The sequence below is a fragment of the Copidosoma floridanum genome, unplaced genomic scaffold (assembly GCF_036245765.1).
Source record: "Copidosoma floridanum isolate Cflo_tuat_1 unplaced genomic scaffold, Cflo_Japanese_pri ptg000007l, whole genome shotgun sequence".
NCBI classification, from domain to species: domain Eukaryota; kingdom Metazoa; phylum Arthropoda; class Insecta; order Hymenoptera; family Encyrtidae; genus Copidosoma; species Copidosoma floridanum.
This window is the reverse complement of record NW_028321884.1, coordinates 13,880,872-13,886,261: the sequence shown is the minus strand read 5'-3', so window position 1 is coordinate 13,886,261 and position 5,390 is coordinate 13,880,872. Positions and strand designations below refer to the sequence as shown.

Sequence of the window (5,390 nt, the reverse complement as noted above, 5' to 3'; positions counted from 1 at the left end):
TACTTTGTGTTTCCTTGGTCAGGAGTTGTAGCCCAAGCGTTACACTGCAAAGACGTCAGATAATTCTGAGCTTCCATCTTACAGAGAGACCTTTGCCTTACACATGCCTCATAATTTTTAGCACACCCGTACCCAGGTGCGGTGATAGTAGATTTATGAAAGGATCTCGCATATGAGCTACTTGTGTTGGTTGTACCAATGAAGGATATTCACGGTGGCGAAGCAGAGAGTAGACAGCAGAAAAAGCAGAATAATAGTGTTACTGAATGTATACAAATAATGCAAGTTTAATCGATAAAACGGATTGTAAAGTAGAAAAATAATTGTCTTCTGCTTTACCACCAGTTTTATTAACCAAACTTACTTTCTACAGACGCAGATATATTGACAAACGATTTTCTTCCGATTTTTCCCTGCTTGGTCACGCTATATTCAAAACTGTCGATGATTTTTTACAGATAAGTATTTAAAATTTTTTTTTTGACATAACGTATTTATTGATCATCATTAACACACACCGTTAAAAGGAATAATTTTTTCAAAAAATAAAACATGGTTGCAATTCTCCTCAAAGGATGTCTAAATTATATCTCATTCCAATTCAATACTCCAATCCATTTTATACCATTAGTGAGTTTGACCATCTGTTGATTGACCGCAGCTATTGCTGCTGTATAGATTTTGGTGTCCAGCTTAGGTGTTGAGTGTTAGTGTATCGAATACTTGGCAAGCATAATATTTATGTAATGCATATAGACATTAATGAATCAGGTAGTCTGTCCGATTGAACAAAAAAAATTCAGCGTCTGAACCTTCAATCGTCTGAAAAAAAAATTTTAATTTTAATTAAAAGGTATGCAAGTGATTGTAACCAATTAAACATTTAGAAATTTGTTTGTAACAAACACTTACCGGTATATTATCATATAGCCTATATCCATTAGCGTATGGAGCTGGAAACATAATAAGCCTTACATTATTCTTATTTTATCTACCATATAGAAAAAAAGTCTTCACAAATCATAATTTCTTTTTGTTAGTGCAATTAAAAAATACACACTTTTTTAAATAAATACTTAAAATATACGGATATGCTTGAAATACCTCATTTTAGGGTAACATTTCACATTATGAATTTTGTATAAGCATATTAGTTTTAATGAATGAAAAATGTAACAAAGCGCAGTTATTTTTTAAGCTTGAGAGAAAATAACTTGAAAATAAATAAATTTTGTCAAAAAACTATTCAAATTTATAATACAAAATAAAAAATCCAACAGCTGTTCAGATTTCAATCTAATGCACATATAAAATAAAAAAAAAAGTTTTAAAATACATTGAGGTTAATAGACAAAACAAAATGTTAAATCGAACGCATGAAATAAATACCCAGTTGTTATATAGAACTGACATATTGGTTGGTGAGAGCGCATTTCGTTTAATAATTAGATTTATCAGGTCACTTTGGGCATTGTTAGTTGTAAGATGAGTTGTAGCTAAGCAACTTCTTCCCCCAAAATTAAATTAATCATTTTTTCACAATTAATAATAATATAAATATAAGGTTTATAGAGATATTTGAGCACATTTAAACCTCTAAAAAGTATGACTTGGATGTTAAGAAGTAACCCAGGCAATATACCAGGGCCATTCTGAGGCAGGTGTACCTTATATTTCTCCCACGGGATTTCGCTGACTTTTTGTCACTCCACAGGTATAACCCCGGATAAATATGGGAAAGGATAAAGGTAAGTTGGATATGGAAAATGAAAAATTAATAGTATAGGCGTATAGGGCTGTGTAAAATCTTTCAAATATACAAAAAATGTATCGAATTGGAATTATTAGTTACTGAGTTATTATATGTTAATAGACATGTATAGTTTATTTTAAGATCCCAATAGATCAGCAATGTATAAAAGATGGTGAAAAATTACATGACAGAGGAACAAAGAGAAGAGGTATACTGTTATCTATCTACTGATCATCCTTTGATGCTTTAATATCACTCGAAAAATATGAAGTAAATAATTACTGCAAATCAGCATTTCTAAATAATATACGTTATCAATATCAAACATGAATTTTTTTGAACAATGGAAAAAGATTATTAGGCCGGCATTAGTATGAATAAATCTATTATACAGTATCAAATCTAAAATAGTTCATATAATATAACTTACGATGGGCTAAGATGGTCAACACAAGAACCAGTAAAAAGAAAAGAAAATATAAGTTCTCCATCATCACTTTGTGGATTATAATTAACTTTGTAACGTGTCTCTTTCGTTGAGCCTAACCAACAAATGCTGGGTGCCTCTAACACGGTATGAGTTTTTATACGGTTAGCTGCAGTTGACTGCAGAGATTCTTTTGCGATGGATGTCTTCAAAGATGCCTTTGCACGTCACCTTTAAGACATTTATATGTACACATTTTAACTTTAGCTATCAGTAACGATTATTCCCCACTATTGCTCTATCATTGTGCGATACATACGATTGTAACGAAAAATTTTTTTATTTACGTGATGTAAAGCTTCGTTCGCTTGTTAGCGTTAATTAGTGTCCAAAGATTAATGAAAAAACTCATTTCTTACGTTAAATGTTTTTATAATAAGAACAAGTTTCAAAATTCGTTTGTTGAGACATTATCATGGAATTTCTATTCATTGGATATGTCACTATTGGTAAGAGATGTGTTACGTAATCTACTTATATGACGTTTCGGCCGTTAACATTTGGCCCTCTTCAGGAACAATTTGGGCACGGTCGCAAAAGTTATTAAAAATACTTGAAAAATGTCGAAGTTGAACTTTACTTAAAACCTATTTCTGAGCAATTGGTTTTTCATATTTTCTACGACGCTGCTCAAAACATTTTTCCAGAGAAAAAAAATTGTTGAAGTGTTCAACAAAATGGTCATTAATAGTATAAAAGTAAAATGGCAAAAATGTAAGTGGCTGTAGTAGATTGTATATTTTCTACTATCGTAAAACGTATTGTCGATTCCACTATTATCAGCTTTTTGAAAGTAACAAAGCAAATTTTTCGAAACCGATTGCAAGTGACTTTTTGTACAAAAATCAATTGGTTCTAACAGACTACGTGGTCACTTTTTTGTTTGCTACTCGGCTGTGATAAGAGGCTTCATTCTCTTGGCAGATGATATACTTATCACGTACGTTTACTTGTCACTTTGTAGCCAGTACATTTTTAGAAAGTTTATCAACTGGATAATGAATATTCTACCACAGCTTGACCTTACCCTAAAAAATTTTTGATGGACTCAAATTTTCTCATCTTCAATTTTCTAAATCAGCAAAGTACGAGAAGTATGACTAGAAAAAATTAAAACGACTGGAAAAACTTTCTGCCACAAAGGTATTTAAGTTGAAAAACTGTCCTAAAAGTATCGATTATTATATCATGACATTGGAGTAAAAGATCAAACATCTATCTATTTAGTAAGAAGTAGAGTGCATTAATTTTGAAGTAACTCACATTGATAAGTTTTATTTTCTCTTTATCATGAGCACAAAAAGATTAATGCGGAAGCTCAATTGCTACAGACTTACATAGTATCTGTCGAGCGAAAAATTGGAAAGTGTTATGGTAAGGCTTTATGCTTCAACAATAAAAACGAAGTAATGTATTGAAATTGGGGCCAATAATGCCAGACGTCATGGAGACTGCAGCAGATGATTAGAAAATATTTATTTTCTCGAGATTATTCTGGAGCATAATAATATATAAGTCCCTTTTAAATCTTAGCTTATTTCGACTTTTACAATTTTCTAAGCAAAATTCTTTTATATCTATTTACTCTTTGAACCAAACAAAACAAATAATACAACGTAATCGATGAAAGTTTTGGAACTTATGAACAAGCTTTCTTGATAAAAACGGATTTTTTCAACACTCGTTTTGCTCAGATACCCAAGGTGATACTCGTGTAAAAATTACCAACTTTGCGCACTCGAAACGTATCATATTATTTTCTCTCTCAAACGCATGCCAACTTTGTTACAAAAAAAAAGAAAAAAAAACCCATGACATTATGATGCATTTTTAATAAAAAATCATGCATCCATTGGCGTGATAACACCATGATGTAAATGTACAAGTATAAGATTACCTCAAAGATAACGAATGAGCGATATTGGTGAGCCTCGAATAGGAGTGGACATGGTCGCTCGAGCCAAGCGTGTTCTTAAATAACGTATAGTTTTTAACATTAAAATGCGCAAAATATATTCTCCATCTGCAAAGTAAGTATTTAACGCACTTTATGCAGGCACGAGAAATCAGATTTTAAACAACCAGTTTTAAAAAAATGGTCTTCTTATCTTTAGCAAAAATGTACGATTATCGTGTCCTTCAGGTGTTGAAGTCGTACTTTCCGTCCTGGAGATGAAAACTGCAAATTTTTAATGTTCAAAAAAATGTTTAACACACTACATTGTACATTCAAAGTGATCAGTGATCCGTTGGGGGCGAAATGTAAGAAAATAAATAAATACAAGTAAAGTGTATTTAAATTTTCCTGCGTTGATTTATTGATGCGCAACGTTTCGCTGACAATATGCGTCAGCCTCATCAGGCTACAAAATTAAAATTAAAAACACACAATGAGTGATCTGGAAGGCTCAAACACAAAAATACAATAAATTTTTTGTAAATTGTTACCGCTGGTACGCGAAAATTCGTAAGTTTGGTTGACTTACTCGTCACCTGTCGTGCTGTCGACTGACAATAAATTACAACCACAAGCCAGCGCTTATATAGGCGGAGCCGCAAAGGTAGACGGTAAAGGGCGATGAACTCGATCGGGACATTTAAACTTTCGTAGTAAAGGAAGGTATGCTCTATTAAAGGAAAGCACATCCTCCTTTCTATTGATGTTGTGTTTGTCGAGTTTTATATAAAGCATTTCGGAAATAATTCTTTTTTTGTAATTGGATTCTTTGTCAAGGATTTTAAAGTTATCCCAATCGAATTCATGGTCAAAATTGATTTGGTGTGCACAAACAACGGAATCGGAGTTTTTACTTTTCATATGTTCACTGATGCGGACCTCCGCCGCTCGCTTTGTTTCACCCACATATGACGCAGGACAATTTTTACAATAAAACTTATATACTACATTTGTCTGTTTATGTTTATTCGTTGTATCTTTTCCTAAGCGGACGATATGCTGCAGTTTATTGTTAATAAGAGGGTAAATGTGAATATTGTAGGGTTTTAACATGGTTGAAATTTTTTCAAAATTATTGTCAATATATGGTATGCCAATTTTGCAGAGAGGGTAGGTGTTTGTAGTGCTTCTGTTATGATTACTATATTTGTGTCTTTTTAATCTGACCTTTATGTTTTTATTAATAAAGTTAA

At 32.2% G+C, this 5,390-nt stretch overlaps 1 long non-coding RNA gene across 1 annotated transcript; it reads right to left on the bottom strand.

The window, feature by feature from the left end:
• Positions 1–521: 521 nt before the first annotated feature.
• On the bottom strand, positions 522–2,289 carry LOC149375419 (uncharacterized). Its single transcript, XR_016292854.1, has 3 exons — positions 2,184–2,289; positions 913–953; positions 522–822 (listed from the first exon to the last, which is right to left on the bottom strand). It is a non-coding gene; the product is annotated as an uncharacterized LOC149375419 (long non-coding RNA).
• Positions 2,290–5,390: the final 3,101 nt, after the last annotated feature.